Genomic DNA, 17,863 nt, shown 5'->3' with positions numbered 1-17,863 from the left:
GTACAATCCAAGAGTTTGAAATGGAGGTAGACAATCTGGGTTGATCCATTCTTTTACCAGTGTGCCACTCTCTTTGTGTTTTCAGATGTAACACTTGGTCTATGTTTCCCATAAAAATGAGAATGTGGACTGGCTTGATTTATGTTTATCAGAACCGTCAAAAGAAATTTGCAACAAGTTTGATATAAAGTGGATTGTACTTTTTAACGTTACAGTATTGCTTGACTTTTGGTCAGACACCATGCAGCCACGATACAGCACAATACTGCCAGAGTGCATCCAGCATTTGTACTTTCTTGTGCTCATTCCTTGCATCAGCAGTCTGGGAACATTCTTCACTGACTGCCCCTAATTGGTACTGCATGACATTATGCAACCCATTTCAGCTGTATCTAGTCTCTTAAATGCTGGGCAAAACTTGATCAGAGACTTTGTTTGGCTGAATGCAACAGAGTAAATCTTAACATTGATCTGCATTCATTTTGTACATGTCACAGATGGAAATGCCATAATGTTGTTGTTTATTGACAGTCCAGGACTTACTAGGCTGTGGAACTCTTGGATTCATTCAAGTCTGCAGAGCATAGATTTAGAAATATCAGAAGGAAGAGCTGCTGTGTTTCAAGCCATCAAGTTCCTAAAGCATAAAGGAGGAATTCAGCAAAAGGTTACGGTAAGGGTCAAGTCTGGTTTGGTTTAGAGTGCTCATGATAGAAGACGTGAGAAAAATCTGACAAAAATAAAAAAGGAGTTATTCTCTTTGGATCTCTGTGTGCATAGGTGATTTTTTTACTCCAAATGTTTGATGTGGTTTTGCCTAGATCAGGAATAAAAACCAGGACTTGTACTCTTAAGGTTCGTTTTAGTGGCTGCATATCAATTTGCGATTGAAATGATGACTTGGTCTAGTAAGTCTAGAGCCAAATACCAAAACATGCAGTTGATTGTCAGAGGAGAAAATTGCTTGTGAACCCTTCCTTAGTCTGACATGAAAGGACACAGTCCTATGTTACTGGGTGAAGATGTATTCTGGTTTATGGGGTTGAAGTCCAGCAAAACCCAGGTGCTGCATGAGCTGGCACTGCACAGGTAGAGTTGGCTCCAGGGCTCCAGGCAGCCTCTTTCAAAGGAGCTGTGACAGGACATTCCTGTGCAGGTAAGCCTTTGTTTATTAGCCCTGCAATCCAGTCTCTCCTCCACCTGGGTTAACTCCCTAAATTTAAGGCTGCTTCCCTAAATTAAACCTTAATTAGGTTCACTATATCTTTCAATTTAGGACATTTGTTGTTTATTGTTTCCAGTTATCACAGAAGTCTGAAAAATAGGGGAGAGGAGAAGAAGTTTCTCTTTCTTGCATTAGTCACTTGGGCTGTGCCACTTCCAAGTGAACAAATCCTGTCAGAGCGTGCCTTATAGAGTAAGTGGGACTCATCTGCAGGTTTGAACACAGGTTGGATAACCTCCTGATGTTTAGTCACTTTCCTGAAAATGCCTGATTTCCCTGCAGCTTGGTTGCTCTTTCTGCTGACCTACTGTAAGGTGGTGGTTTCCTCTAAAACATAAACACAACAGGAAAGGGCACTAAATTCTAATACTGGGAGGGCTCCATTGAAGCAGCAGTCATTTTTCACTTCACTGTTGCATTTACCCACTGTGTAAGAACCCAATGAGACAGATTGCCTATCTAGTATCAGTAAATCTTGCTTTAATGGTAATAGAGTTAACCTGATCAATTAAACATTAACTTACATATCTTTCTTTTGTGTTTTTTAACCTGTACTTCCTCAAAGCAGCTTTAACTGTAGCAGGAAGGGAAATCCTTGTATCAGTCTCCTTTGTTCCATGCACTCACAGCACCTCAGACTGTTTGGGTTGCACAGAAGATGCACTGATTCAGCGTCCTTGGTTGTTTGCAGAGCTTTGATGCTGCAAGTCACAGGCTAAAAAGATTCTGTTGCAATTGGCTTGGAGAAGTATGAAACCATTTTGTACATATGGATAGTTGATTTAATTTAAGGGTGGTTTCTTAGGGCTTTTTGTTGTTTTTAAAATTTCTATGTGCAACAGTAAGCTTAGGTGATGCTTGCACTGATAGAGAATTATTTCTTCCTCCTCTTACCCCCTTACCATAAAGAGCACTTTAAATATAAATTTACTTTTTATCTGATCACACCACGTGTCATTATTAATCCATATATTTTGCTGCTACCCAGGAAAGCCATGCATCTCAAATGTTGACATTATTAAATGAATGTTGGCTGCTGCATCCCAGGGTGCATTTTTCTGCTTCTCCTCATGTGTGGGGGTTTTTATTGCGTTGGTTTTTCCCCTTCCTTTCATTCTGACTGCTCTGCTATGACTTGTTTCTCATTTGCTCAGCCCTACAGGGGAGGTATTCTGAGGGCTAATATCCATTAGGCAGTAACTAAAGCGATGAAGGAGGAATGTTAATGTAAAATACTACATTTCTTCTGTAATTTTCAAGAGATAACTCGTCTGCATGTGTCCTCTTTTAGGAAGTCTGTCAGAAAGTAACAGGTAGAGTCTTTCTTTCCCTGAAGATTCCAGAATTCATGAGGAGGAGTTCAAGCTTCTCAGAAAGTTCTTATTTCAGTGTCCTGTGCAAAATAATTAAAGTTCAGAGCCAGTCAGTGCTGATGGAAAGGCTCCTGAGGGGAGGCACAGCCCGTGCTGGGTGTTCGGTTTGAGCTGTGAGGGACTGATGGTTGTTCCTCTGCACGCAACTAGAGATGACCAATGACATCTGCACCTTCATGTTGTCTTCTCAGGAAATCAAAGCACTGCAGAGGATTGTTTAAGGGTGGTCTGTTATTGGGGGCACAATGGAAGAGGGCTGTCTGGCTATCTGGGAAGAGATCTCTTTTCCCATGAAAGTGCTTATTCTGGGCTCAGGTGTGGTCCTGTTCTGAAGGCACTTGCAAAACAATCTTTAGAGTGATGTAATTTTGGGACATGAGAGAAGTGTGGCAAAGTGGGGAGAGGAATTACCCAGAGAACTCAAAGCAAGAGCTTATGCAAGTGGCTGGGGTAAATATTAAGCTCTCCCAACTAAACCTTGGAGGGATCCCATCCTGTAATGCCTCCATCCTGACTGCACATCTTGGATTCCCCCTCTAAGGCAGTGACTCCCTGCAGGACCCCACTGCAGGACACCACCTGAGTTTGTTCCTTCCTGCTCTGGATCACCATGCAGACATTCCGGGTACAGTTTGCCCTTTGTGATGCTCCTTCCTACCATGGCAGGAAGGCTGGAAGGAAAGCAGCTTTCATGCTTCTATCCTGCACCCCTGCCCCTCCTTCTTGATGTCCTGGACACTTGCCAGCCTGTGACCAACTGTCCCCAAGAAATACTTACTTCCTGGTTTTTTTGCTTAGACCTCCAGAGGCCTCGCTTTTCCTGAATAAAATATGAGCTGTTCTCCTGGAGCCATGAAGGGAGGAAACCACTGCCAGTGCTTTTTATTGCTGTGGTTGCTGATGCCTCTGCCCTCACTGGCAAGGAGAACAGAGGATAGAGGAAAGGGTTTGAGGGTTTAGTCCAGTGACTGTTTACAGTGTGAGCTATACTTTCTGGAGCCAATACTAAGGAACAGTTGACTTTGAAATATCTTATTTCAAGCAGTTTGTAACTGAGGAATTAAAGCATTTCAGTTTGAACTGAAATGTTTTATTGTCTTTTTCTCAGAACATGGCTAATGCTTGGTTTTCAGTCTTTTCCCCACCTTTTTTTTTCTTATTATTTTATTATTTGTCCAGATGAATGTAGAGTTATACAATCCCTTGTCACAGCTGAATCACACCTTGATTTTTCTGTCCGTTTCAAGAGTTTATCAGGATTCTTTTGCATTAGCTTAATTTTTCTTGCAGCTCCTCTTGTCTTGGCACTTTATTCAGATTTAATAGGATATGCAAACAATAATATTAAACAATTACGTTTACCCTGTTGGTTACTGTGCTCTTACTTTGAAGACTTAATGGATGAAGTGAAGGGATGTCAAATACTACTTTCTTACACATATGAGTAAATACCAAAAGTATTTACTATGGGGGGTTTTCTTCTGGGTTTTAGGAGCTATTATCCCCTAAACATCATTTGTCCTGGAAATTTCCAGGCTGCCAAGCAAATCTTTCCATGCAGGTATTTCTTTTCACTGTTATACTGGTACCAGAGCTGAGATTAGAGACTGATTCCCACACCATTTCTGGATCCTCCTCAGTAGTTCTCCTAAGGCAGTCCCTGAATTCAGTACTCATATCAGCTAAGAACAGCTCAATGTGGTAGATATATTTTCATAATTGTTTTCAAGTCTCTTCTGAGATTTAGCTTTCCAGTTCTGCATGTATGCTTGCCAGTGACATTTTGATAGAATCTTTACCTGAATGGCTAAAAACCTCTTTCATCCAGGCTGCACATTTGCTGGAAAAAAGATGCTGCCAATATGCATGTGGCAAAACTAAACCAGGAAAGCTTGAAATGCCTTGCCCAAGAAGAGAGAGGTTTGGCATTACAATGTGGCCTTTATTGCCTATATTGTGCACATTTGACTTCCTCCTTTAATGACATACACAATTACATTTGTGCAGGGTTTATGCATATTAATAAGCATGTCTCTGTGCATGTATTTACATGTTTGGACATGGAGGGTATTTGTGTGTGACACGGTATAGGTTTGGTTAAATACAAGTTGACCAATAGCTCAGAAAAAGGTCTTAGATGTTGAAAAATATTACTTTTATTCCCTAAACATGAAATGCATTTCCCCCCACCTGTAGAATGGTTATTTGGTGATTGATTGGTTATTTCATTCCCTTCTCTGTTAAATTAAACAAACTTACTTGTTCAAGACATTTGCTCAGTATTTCAGTTGTTATTAATGTAAAACATGGTTTATTGCTGCACTAGAGGAGGATTCTTAATCAGGCTAGGTGCTTCCCAAGCAGTAGAGCTGTATAAACTGTGTGCTCTACGTCCTCTGTGACTACACTGTTCTTTAGAGACATCCCTTTTTGTCTGATCAGTGAATTCATATTTTAAAACCTCCTAAAATGCCGTGACATAAGGTGATAAAGATGCTGAAAAGTCACAAAAAATACATATTGTCACTAGGGTGAATGTGAGCTGGGATTGAGCTGTTGCTTTCTCTGTCTTCCAGGGGTTCATCTCCTGTTGATGGGTGATACAGCTGAACACAGGTGCCACCTGCACTGAGTTCCTTCACTGTAGGAAACTTGTTGGAATGGAATAGAGAAGTGCAGAGCTGCACACACAATCTTTTTTGTAAAATGGATCTATAGCAGCTTTGAAAATGGCATTGATTGTACAGATTATCAGCCAGAATCTTAACTGTGAGTGGATGGTTTGACCTAATACAACCAGAATACAGCAAAATGCCCCTTATGAACTTCCCTTGTTTCAGTGCATTGTAGTAATCACAACTGAGCTTAGTAAACCTCATTTCAGAATGGAAATATTATTACTTATAGAAAATAACCTCAGGATACAGTGCTATAGCATGTTGTGTGCACACACATGCGTGTCAAGTGAAAGGTGTACAGAGGAACCTGATATACCTCACCTCGTCAAGATTGTAGGTTATAAACTGGTTTATTAGAACTGGAATTTTATGGAAATGAATGATTGAAAAGATAGCTGCCAGAAGCAGACTTTATTTCCCCAATACATCAGTCAGTGTAAGCGAGGGATTTGACTTCTTTATGCAGCTGGAAAATGGAAAACCGGGTAGAAAGGAGGAGTATAATTAGAAAAATCCTATGCTGCAGCAAAGTGGATCTTTCTTGAAGAAATGAAGGATTTAGGAACTACAAGCTTATGTTGTCTCTTAATGACATCCCACTGCACCTCAAAAAATATAACCCAGGGAAAGGCTTGATCCTGATTAGGGAACTGTGCACCTGCAAGCCACAGCACAGCAGTGCACACTTAGTGTGGAGCTGACTTTCATGGTGTGATTAATCTAATTAATGTCCCGGAGATTGCTCCTGTATGTGGAGTTAAACCTGCACTTATGACTTTTGCTAAGTTTGGGCTGCGATTCCCTATTGAAATCAGCAGGCTGGGAGCACAATGTGTTTCCTAGCACTGGGTGCTTGGATGAAGTTTCATGGCAATGGGTGACAAAATAATCTCTCTCACTGAGACAAGCCCACAGCCAGATGTGGGATGTAGGTTGTGGAGCTGGGAAGTGATTGCAAACTGCTGCTGCAGAGATCAGAGACCTCCAGGAGAGCTGGGTGGCAGCACGTCCTTGCTGAGGCCTTAACTTTGGCAGTCTCCAGGCACAGTTTCTGTGAAAACAAATGGCAGAACTGTTGTGGGACAGGTCTTGTTTTGTGTTGGGAATGACAGCCACCTCCTGCAAGCCCACACTGGTACAGGAAAAGTCCTTCACCCTTCTATCTGCTTCTGGGATATAGGCTTACAAGATTTTTCATACACTTGACACCTCTGAAAACAGCACAGTCCCAAGGCAGTAATGATGGAGTGAATCTAACAAGGTTCTACTTTCTTTTCATCTGCAGCCCAGATTGACTTGCTTATGTACTTCTAGATCTACCAGGGACACAAACTGGTCTTTAAATATAGTGATATGGCTTTTTTTGCAATATGGGGATAGGGAGAGTGAAACTGCCTTCCAAGTTTGAAGTGCTGTTTACAGGGGTTAATTCTAATATCCTCTTTATGTTCCATGGAAACAAAATCAGGGCTTCAGTCACATCAGCCCTGTGAAGGAGGATCTGCATGAGCTGGGAATTCTAAGTGGGGAAATTGTTAGACTTCAACTCCTTGACTATTGGGACCTGAAAGTCACTGCAGTATGTCATTTGCAAGGCAATTTTCTCTGGAAGTGCAATATGGCTTTGTTTTATGACCTTGATGTCACAAAGTATTAATAATCTCTTAAATCTACCCCTGCAAACAAAAAAATCCCAACAAGGTGCAATCATTTGTTTGGATTTTGGATTGGTATTTCTAGTCTGCTTAAAAATCACAGATTTTGATGTGATACATAGGTGTGAATGCCGTGGGTTTCTCTGCCAAACTTGTCTGGATACAACAAATAAATGAATTTCAGCCTGTTGGGAGGACAGCTGTTTCCATGACATTTTAAGCCCAGTTTGTAAGTATCTTCATCTCTTTTCTTAGCATGCTAAATGGGCATGACATGGCTTAATTCGTATGTGTGAGTGTTTTGCATACAAAAAAAAGGGCTCTATTAATTTCTTATTTCCTTTCTTCAATAAACATCTCAGATAGTAACCTGCTATTTCTGTTCTGTTACCACAAACATTCTTAGAAGTATTGCAAAGAATGTGAAATGAAAGGTACAGCTGAATTACTGACTGGAACAGACCTGAACAGATGCCTGTTCAGGCAAACACCCCCTTTGAGAAGCTCACTGTTACTGTTACAGGCTCAAAGAAAAGAGAAACAAACCTTAAGTGTGGTATCAAACAATCATAGAATCTGTTCAGAGAAGCTTACTTTTCTTCAAGAGTTGAGTTGTCTCAAACTTTTAAATTCTAATTAGAATTAATATAGCTACTGCTGCAGTATAACTATCTTATAATTACCTTTAATATACTCTGGCATTGAATTCCACAGAATAGTTTACCTTAATTGTATTTTCCCACTTGTTAACTTTATATTTGGGTTTTTTTCACTTATTTGTTGTATATTATATTGAGTTTGTCTGTCAGTATTTAGGACTGGAACAGGGAAGAAGGCAGCATTAGCTATTTTAATGAGTGTCTTCCACATTCATTCTGATGAGTTCAAAGCACTTTACAGATCAGGTCAGTATCATTGTTTCCCTTTTGCTGTTGTGAAAGGAGTTGTTGAGATGGAGGGAGTTTCCATTTTACACCAGCAATAAAACCAGAAACTGGATTAGAAGCCAGTTCTCATGTGTCCCTGTACAGTGCTCTATAGAAAGCTACACTGGCAGTATTCTCACATTGATTCTGTTTTACTGGAACATATAATACAATTTATGTAGTGCAATTAATACAACTAAATTGACAGGAAACTGAAGGAGTGAGTGCAAGTTCCTGGATCTGGGTTATATCATGGCATTTGACAGCCAAAATCCATGTTATAAAGGATTTTCTGCAATAAACATTCTAAAATGAAAATGAACACTTGGCAAAGGATCAAGCTTTCTCAGCCTTTCTAGATCTGTTATAGCAGAGGCTGAAATTTTCGGGAGCTGAGGCTGCCCTTCGCTCCTGGCAATCACTGCAGCAATATCCAGTTGGTGAGTGAGGTTATTTGGGGCATCTTGCTACTCTCCTATCACAGGACATAATATTTCTGCATAAAGAAATAACCTCCTTTTTCTAAACCTTTTCTTTAAACCTTTTATCATCTTACTGAGAATTGACAGCAGGGATCAGTGGATGGTTCTCCAGTCGTCTCCTGGTGACAGGGTAACAGCCTATTCCATCAGTACAGAAACATGATGTGCTGAGGGTTTGAGCTGTGTATTTATGCTCTGCCCATTACTGTGGTATTTAAATTAGGTCAGACATGGTCTTTGGTTGAAACCTCTCCTTAATTACAAGCATACATTTTTTGGCAGGAAGCAGAGGGCAGTTAGTTGTACTGTTAATAGCTTCCTACCTTTTCCAGACTCCTTCTGCTTTACACAGGAAAATTGCTACTATTCCATACCTCACATACAGCTCTGGCAGAGCTCATTAATGTGGGACTTAATCACACCAACCTATTTGGGACCACCTGGCTCATTGGCTGCTTTAGTGACTGGAAATCAGTGGACCGTAGGTGATCCTGTGTGGGACTGTGGGCCTTTATGCTCCAATTTTCTCATCTGCAAGTTGTTACAAAGATTGTTTCTTGTGTGCCTTGGGATCTTCTGGAAAAGCATTCCCTATGTTAAATTACAGTGTCAGAGCCTTTTTAAGGATAGTTTTGCTTTTCTGGAGAATTAAAGGTAGAGAAACTGAGCTGGATGTTTCAGTGGTCAGCACCCAGAGCCACACCAGCAGTCCAAACCATGTCTAGGCATTGCCTGCTGAAGACATTTTAAAAGCCTGGCTTTTTTCTTAAGTGTCAAAATTGAAGCATTGTTTCCCTCCCCTTACTCATTAAACACCCCTTAGGTTGTAGGTACTGAAATATTTTTTGAAGTCCTGGACAGAGATAGGAAACTTTTTTATCTTGGCTCCTGTCCCTCAGCTTTGATCTTCTAACACACTCCAGTTCATGAAAAGGAAACAGGATTCTCCTGCCTTTCGCAGTACATTCTGTAGCTCTGCTAGAAAACATCTGGTAGTGATACAGTCTTTGGGTCTGAAACAATCTTTGTGGCAAGGCCCAAACAACAGGGAAATAAACAGCTTTTTTTCTTTTTTCTCACGAAGTACAGGCTGGCTCCAATTTGTTACAGAGCCTGTTTGACTAGGTCAGAGAACACATAAATCTTGACACCTCTGGTGACAACAAGAAGAGGTATATAGAGGGGAATAATTTTTTGACATCCAATGCAAATTATTGATCCAGAAGGAATTTTGATTTGCAATGCACAGAGACTGAGCTTGGAGGGTTTGCAGGCATGCCCATGATGCTTTGACATCTGGAAGAATGCGGAGTTGCCCCATTATGGGGGATCTTTGTCTCCCTGTTTTTTGGAGGACACATGGAACTATACAGAGACTTACCAGAGGCTTTATAAAACAGGCTATGCTTCACCTAATCAACAGAGTGTAGGACACCATGCTGGGAGCTCTAAGGCTGACTTTCTTCTCTGGATTGAATGTGTATAAAGAGAAGTGCATGAACTGAGTGAAGAGCATGATAATGCTCAGGGTCTGGTTACGTGGTTTCTGTGTGTTAGAGGGGCCTTTGGACAATAAATTTATCCCTCTCAAATTTGATTCCAAGTCTACAAAACATAGGTGGTTTTTGCTCAGCTTTGAGGTCAGGAGGCTTACAAGTCTCTTTTATCTCTGTGCCAGCCTGGGTAAGTGCAACTGGCAGTTGCCCTGATCTCGGAAAATGAACTAAGTAAAGGACAGTCTGATCTTTTGTCTTGATTCAGACAAGCAATAAGGTTTAGGGCAATAACAGGGAAAATAAGTACTGGTGGTACTGTGCTGGAATGGTTTATTCAATACTTAACCTCTGGTTTTTTGCTGTGTTGTTCCCCACCACCCATGAATAAGATGTTATGCTCCTTACTGCCAAATCTCTCTTCAGTCTCTCCATGCTCTGATCCTCCTGTATTACTTTTTTTCAGTCATGCTTAGTTGTAGATGTTTGACTCTGAAATGCAGATATCAACCAACATATTTCTGTTTCAGGTGGATGATCACAGGTATTGTTATTTCTTCTCTCTATGACTCATTTACTTCATCTGTAAAGAGGAGCTTCATCTTCAGATGAAAGACTGGTGACAATCTACTGACTTAATAAAAGAGCTATTCCAAGTTTTTCACTGCCAGTGTGAACTTGCATAGGTCATTTGGACAAACATGGTATCAGAAGACAGAATTTCAGGTGGTCTCCACCTAATGGATGCTGAATTTCCCTAAACACCCACTGGCCTTTGGGCTCATGGGCAGGAAACAGCCTTTGTGATGAAAATGACACTATTTCTTCAATCATGCAGCGTGATCCATCTTATTGTTTTGTATCTGTGTTGAGTGCTGTCCCACATTCCTTGGAATCATTGCTACTGCAGCAAGGTAGTTTACTTTTAAAATGTAGAACAGGAACCAGACTGTGCTAATGATTAAATTATACTGATGGTTGAAGCTTAAGTAACAGTTAATGCACTAATTTCAGTATAGGAAATACACTAAAAAACCAGTAAGAGCTCCTCTTGATCTTCATAATTAATGATCCTTCAACATATTTCCACCCACACTTCCTTTTACGTTAAGAAGTATACAGGAACTCACAGAAGTCAGCTGGTAGAAAACCTTTCACAAAGCACTTTCCAGTACACTGCACAAGCCACATGTGCTTCCCTAAAGGGTCGTGGAGCCAGATCTTGCCTGTGTTGAATTCTGGCCAACAGTCTCATTTCTTTCAGTGAAACAGAACAAAGTGAGGCCTTCAGACAAGAGCGTACCCAACACACACGTCTGAGCTATGTGTACCCAAATAAGCACCATCAGCTGCTGAGCGTCTCTGGAAGGGACATGAGTGGGATTCTCTTCACTTAACTGTAAACATCTCCTTTGGCTAGTTCTCAGATATCTCTTCAATTCATGGATGGAAGGGAGCATCGTTAGAGAGCAATTAATCCAATTTAGGTGTCTGCAGTACGATGAGGGGAATTCCACCCTAGCGCCTGTTCCTCTGCACTCATTATATAGAAAGTCTAGACAGTTGGCTTGGATATAAATGGGTGAAGATGAGAGGTTTCTCTCACCTATCTAGATACAACAGAATCTGCTGGATATTAGAGGCTTTGTGGTGGCTCTGGGTCAGATAACAAATGCCTGGAAACATGTCACCACTTGGCTGAATCATTGCAACCATGCAAGGTCTTAGTTTTAATTTAAAGACTTGTGTTGATTTGGCATGGCCTGGTTTTTTTGGTAGTGGGGGAGGGCCACAGAAGTGGCTTCTGTGAGAAGCTGCTAGAAGCTTCCACCCTGTCCAACAGAGCCAATCTCTGATGGCTCTGAAGATGGACATGCTGCTGGCCCCATCAGAGAGGTTGGTAACGCCTCTGGGATGACACATTTAAGAAGAAAACCAAAACAGCGCACGCCCAGTTGATTCCAGGGCTGGCGAGGCGCCGCCAGCGGGGCCTTCCCAGCGCAGAGCGAGGCGCTGCGGCCGCTGCCATCTCGGTGCGGCCCACAGCAAGCCTCGCCTGCCTGCTCGCCCCTGGCCAGCCACGCTGCGGGCAGGAGGCCAGGGCTGGTGGTGGCGGCTTCTCCTTCCTGGTGCCTGCACGAGGAGAGGCGTTGAACAGCACCAGCGCTGCGGCGGCCGCCAGTGCCCGCAGGGGCAGCGGGGCTGCCTGGCCAGCAGCGAAAACGTGGCGAGAGATTCTCCGACACGGAACCCAGACGAAATCAACCACTCGGCGCTGCGGGATGCTGTATGAGTCTTTGAATGGGTGGAACTTGTTGGCAATCGTACCTAGGAACAGCAGTTTTTCTTCTAGTCAGAGAAGAGGAGGAAGTGAGAACATGTGAGGGAAAACAACATGGCAGCACCAAGGTCAGGGGGGAAGGAGGTGCTCCAAGTGTTGGAGCTGAGATTCCTCTGCAGGCCGTGGTGAGGACTGTGGTAAAGTAGACTGTCCCCTGCAGCCCATGAGGTCCACAGGGGATGCAGAGATCCACTCGCAGCCCGTGAGAGAAGTACTGATGCTGGAGCGGGTGGATGCCGGAGAAAGCTGTGATCCAGTGGGAGACCCGAATGGAGAGAGAGGGCCATTGCTTCCAAACTAGAGCAGCCTGTCCTTAAAAGACTGCACCCCATGGACAAGTGATCCACATGGCAGCAGTCTCGGAAAGACTGTCCGTGGGAGGGACTCACATTGCAGCAATATTGGCAGGATTGCTGCTCGTGAGATTGGAGCCACGCTGGAGAAGTTCACGGACAACTGTCTCCTGTAGGAGGGACCCCACAGCACAGCAGAGGAAAAACTCTTCTCCCTGAGCGAACAGAAGATCTCAAGTGACGAACTGACCAAAATCCCCATGCCCTGTCTCCTGGCACCTCGGTGGATAAGAGGAAGGGGCTGGGGGGAAGGTGTTTTAAAGGCTTATTTTACTTCTCATTATCCTCCTCTGACTCTGTTAATAATAAAGTTACCTTATACCTTTAAATTTGAACCTGTTTTGCCCTTAGAGTGTTTTCTCCCCGTCCTTAACTCATGAGCCTTTTGTTAATTCTTTTTTTCCCCTCTTCCCTGCCCAACTGTAGCAAGAGAGGGTGAGCAAACAGCTTTTGTGGGTGCCTGGCATTTGGCCAGTGTCCAGCCATGACAAGACTGTTTACAAGAAGTTTCTGAACTTTAGTCTCGGCCTAGAATGAGTAAGGCCTAAAGCAGCCACTGATCCTCAAGATAAGAAGGTCTTTCAGCAGCTCTGTAATCAAAGGAAAAAACAGCTTTTCTTTAGATCACTGGTTTAATCTTGTTCCTCTCACCAGTGCTGGAATTTCATGTTCTGCCCCCAAATGCAGCAGGCTATTTATAGTGTCAGCCTGAATGAACAGTAGTAGGAGCTTATGCTGTCATTGCAGCTGCACCTTTGAGGCCTTGGAAATCACATAACTGAAAGTTGACAGTAATGAAGTTGCACAATATTTTCAAATACTGTTTCTGCCACCACTCAGTTCCCACAGTACATAGGCAGGGATTTCTGGGCATGTGGTAGGGAAAAGAATTAAGGGATTCAACTCTGAAGCCCTTGTTGGCATCTGGGGTCTTGATGGTGATCACCCCTTCACGTGGCCTATATATGAACCGTGACCTTGAAAAGGTTGCTGCCTTTGGGGAACAAGTGCAGGATTGGGGCATTAGGGTGGGTAATTTACTGGTATGTGACAAGCTGAGCATCTCATCAGCTCTTTGTGGAGAGGTGCTTTATCTCCTAATGCTGGTGAATAAAATGGAAATGTACTTGAACATTTTGGCTGTCTTTATTTAAACAATATAGATAACAGCAAAACACAAAATGTTTGCTCTTTTTGTTTCCCTAGATGCAAGCATGAGTATTCCCTTGGTTTTTACATTACATTGTCTGTGTAATGCTTCAGTTTGTCAGAATAATTTAAAAGAAAACAGTGAAGTTTTTTAGAGATCCCAACAGCTAATGCAAATACTCATCACAATAATGGATCAGTCAAGTGGAGACGGTTTTGACTATCTGTGAGAAGCTGCTTTTCAAAACAAGATATATATCATATCACATCACAGGAAACAAGGGGAGTAGAGAGTATTATCAGGCAAATGTGACATCCCAGAGATGTTAGAGATCACATACCAGCTCTCTACACATAATGGTTTCATTAAAGTCATTACTCTGCTCACCTGTGTAAAACTAACAAGTCCTCACGTCTTCATAGGCTGAAACTTAAGTGTCTCCTGTGCTCTCCAATGTCTGGGACATCAGTGGGGGGTTGCCTGCACATGAGCCCCTGTGAATAAGTGGTTATTGGGAAATAGTAGCATCTGTAGGATGATGGCATTTCAACATTTATAGTCATCCTGAAGCTTTGTGACAAGCAGGTACAACAAAAGCTGAGGGACAGCTTTATGGGAGAGCACTTGATAGAAAAACACAGATGCAAGTCTACGGGTGCTTCAGCCACATCACTGCCTGAGCTCTGTCCCTGGATTGTCTTTCTTGCTCTCCCTGGAAATTCCCCTGAGAAAGTTTAGTCAGAGAGGCAGATTTGTCAAAATGATTCAAAGAAATGACTATAAGAGCTGCAAACTTTTTTCTAGCTTCCTCATATTGAAGCCAGTGGGCTTGATTCTCCTCCTGGAGCTGCTGTGTGTACCACAGACTATTGGCAGCCAAAATATAACCCCAGACCTGCTTGACCTTCTTTGTCATCATGTAGACACAGGGCTGTAATTTAAACATTTATGTGGAAGTTACCTGTACTAAGAACAAATTAGTGTATATAAGATTAAGCATAAAATTGTACAATTGATCAAAAATGAGGCTTAACTTCTAAGCAATTCCTGATTTGAAATCCTACCCTGAAGCACCTGAAAAGATTAAAGAGGATTTTTTTTCAGAACTGCTGTAAATTTTCATTCCTCCTTACCAAATGCATGTCTGCATGTAACACTTCTTCTTAAGTCTCACGAAGGGAGGTCACTGTCATTGCTCCACAACCATTTGGATAAGGAAAGAGACTTAGACCTAAGGATAGGGACTGACTGAGCTGGCAAATCAGGGGTGGAGCTGGATGGAGAAGTGAGAAGTCCTGTTGGAGTCCAAGCCTGATTCAATAGGCACCTTCTCATCTAGCTCTTTTCCTGGTGACATGCTGTCTCCCTAGGCAACTACAGATTAGAGAGGAGACGAAAATTCTTGTATCCAGAACTGCAAAGCAATGACTTGAGCTTGGATGTAGGGAAATGTCAGGGAAATACAGTGAACTAGCAGTTGAAGCAGAGGCATTGAAGTCAGGTGCTTCAGGTTCTATTTTTGGCTTGGACCAGCCATTTCACTTCTCCTTATTTTGGCTTCCCCTCTGCAAGATGGAAAATGAGGATGCCTACAGCTGCCTCCTGGGACTGGATGATCTTGCTAAGGCCAGGACTGTCAGATCTCATGTTCTGGATGATGCTCGGTTGACCACAGCTCCATTCTTCTCTGCTTTGGTGCCTGCGCCTCCTTCACTTCTATCCCCCCCCTCTGCTTTTTTGGGCCCCCACAGGCAAAACAGAGCAGCATCGCAGCAACAAATCTTGGGATTGCTGCTGGGTGGGAGCCTCCTCTGTTTCTTTGTATCCTGGGGCCTTCCACCATAACATCTGATGTGCAAAATCTCCTGGGCTGTCCCTTGGGTCATGTGGGGTGTCTGTACAGGTAGAAAAGTACACTGAGCAGAGTTATGGCCCTTGTACAAAGCACTTCCACTCCTGTCTAAATTAGGGATGCAGTTTCAGGGCACAGACACTAGACAGGTGGTGGAATATGTTCAGAGAAAGGCAGCAGAGCTGGAAAGGGTCTGGTGCACAAGTCTGATGAGGAGTGGCTGAGGGAGCTGAGGGTGCTCCCTTTCCTGGAGGAGACTTGGGGGGAACCTTTTCACTCCCCACAACTCCCTGACAGGAGGGTGCAGTCAGGTGGAGGTGAGGCTCTGCTCCCAGGGAACAAGGGACAGGACAAGAGTAAACGGCCTCTAGTAGCACCAGGAGAGATTTGGATTGCATATTGTGGAAAATTTCCTCATCACAAGGGCTGTGAAGCCCTGGCACAGGCTGCCTAGGACAGTGGTGGAGTCGCCATCCCTGGAGGGATTTAACAGGTGTGTAGAAATGGCAGCGGGGGACATGGATTAGTGGTGGCCTTGTAAGTGCTGGGGGAATGGTTGGACTCGATGAGCTTAAAGGGGTTTTCCAGCCTAAATGACTCTGCGGCCCTGCTCCGTTGTATCTCCGTGCAATGTCAGCCTAGGCACGGCTCTGGGAGGGAACAGCAGGAGGTGGTGAGGGCCAGGTGATGATCACCACCTCAGCCCGGCCATCCTGGCTTTGAATGAACGAGTTTCCAAGGCTGGAGGTGTGTTCTCTTTGCTGCATTCCCCGTTAAACCCCAGCTAATTAGGAGTCTCTCCTTTTTTCCAGGAAGCTCCACCAGCTCCTCCTGCTCTTCCCTTCTTGTATCAATCAAAATCGCTACCACCTAAATTCAGGTGTGCCGGGAGAGCTCCTCCTTCCCAGAGCCCCTTCCCAGTGCCACGGGGAGGGAGGCGGCGGCTGCAGCGAGTAAAAGGTGATTTTAGGATTATTTCGGGTTTTAAGGCAGGAGCGCTCGGGGCTGTGGGCAGCTAGGAGGAGCCTCCGCGCTGCCTTTCCACCCTCCCACGCGGTTTCGGGCGGCGCCAGGGCCCGGCAACCAGAAGGATTTCGGCGCGGGGCGACTCCGAACCGACCCCTTTGTTCGTGTGGGCCCGGCCGTGAGCCGGGAGGGACGGAGGGAGCGGCGGTGCCGGCCCTGCATCCTCCTCCGCCCCCGCCGCTCCGAGCCGCCGCCCAGATCCCTCCTCCCGGCTCCCCGCTCCCTCCTCCCGGCTCTCGGCTCGGCCGCGCAGGGAGTGGCAGGGCGGCTGCCGGCCGGGATCGCATCCTGCGGCGGCACCGAGCCCCCCTGCCCCGCTCCGCCGGGCAGCCCAAGGGTAAGGGGGACGGCGGGAGGGACGGCAGCGCCCGAGCAGCCCTCACCACAACAAAGGAGGGGTAAATGGAGAAGGTGCGGGAGGAGCCCGGGCAGCGGGGATGCGCCGCTCGGTTCCGATGGGAGGCTCGGCCGCCGCGCGCATTGTCCTTGGGCTGGGAAAGGCACCGAGCATCCTCGGCGGGCCGGCATCCCGGCGGAGTCCCGCGGCCGGGCAGCACCGGCCCCCGGCGGCGGCGGGAGGGGCTGCGGGGGGTGCGGGGCTGCCGGGGGCGCGCACCCACCGACCCCAGGCAGGGCGCGGGCTGGGCGATCGCCGCTGCTCCTGGATCACGGCGAACGCGCGGCTGGAGCGGCAGGGAGGCAGCGGCCTGATGCCGTGGAGATGGAGGTGGGAGTGGGTGTCAGCATGCATGGCTCGGTGCCGAGCGAGTTTTGGGTTGGAAATGGGAGGAAAATTGTCTTTTGTCTTTGGGAAGCTTGACTACTTGCTGGGCTCAGTCTCCTCGCTCAGTTTTTCTTGTTTAACGATCCAGATATTGACATTAACTGCATCCTGCAGGATCTGATGTGCGTTTTTTTGTCTGTTGCAAGGAGATGTGCTTCTGCGGAGGGCTCAGGTTGAGCTGCTGCCATGGGCACAGTGCTCAGGTTATGAGCAGCCAGGCAGATGGAAGAGGGCTCTGCTCCTTGCATCTCCTGACACAAAACAGCAAAGGGTGTTTGGGGCAGCATCCAGGGATGGAGGCAAAGGCATGAGTTGTTATCTTCACAGTATCCGGGCAGGCTGCAGTGGCGTTTTGGAAGTGCTGGTAGACAAAGCACTGTGTCAGCACCGAGTGTTATTTGCTGCTCTGTTGTGCATCAGTCTCACAGGCCTACAAGCCTTATCTCAGAGATTCATCCTGCTGGAATGGATGTCAAGTTTTACCAGTCCATCCATTACTGCTGACTAGAAGTATTTCCTTGAGGG

General features: G+C 44.9%; 1 protein-coding gene across 14 annotated transcripts in view; it reads left to right on the top strand.

Annotated features, from left to right (window-relative positions):
* The window catches only part of CLIP2 (CAP-Gly domain containing linker protein 2), a 103,319-nt gene that overhangs the window by 5,034 nt on the left and 80,422 nt on the right, over window positions 1-17,863 (top strand). For 10 of the 14 annotated variants that reach the window (XM_039562648.1, XM_039562647.1, XM_039562650.1 and 7 more), the window contains one exon: window positions 532-673. The gene's annotated coding sequence lies outside the window, so the exon portion shown is untranslated. Of the gene's footprint in view, window positions 1-531; window positions 674-16,466; window positions 16,489-16,603; window positions 16,966-17,863 lie in introns of those variants that run through there. The other 4 variants (XM_010402546.4, XM_039562651.1, XM_039562653.1 and 1 more) reach the window with 4 other exon arrangements.

This window comes from Corvus cornix, chromosome 19, assembly GCF_000738735.6.
Source record: "Corvus cornix cornix isolate S_Up_H32 chromosome 19, ASM73873v5, whole genome shotgun sequence".
Lineage (NCBI taxonomy): Eukaryota > Metazoa > Chordata > Aves > Passeriformes > Corvidae > Corvus > Corvus cornix.
The sequence above is the reverse complement of the archived record's forward strand: the minus strand, read 5'-3'. Positions and strand labels throughout refer to the sequence as shown.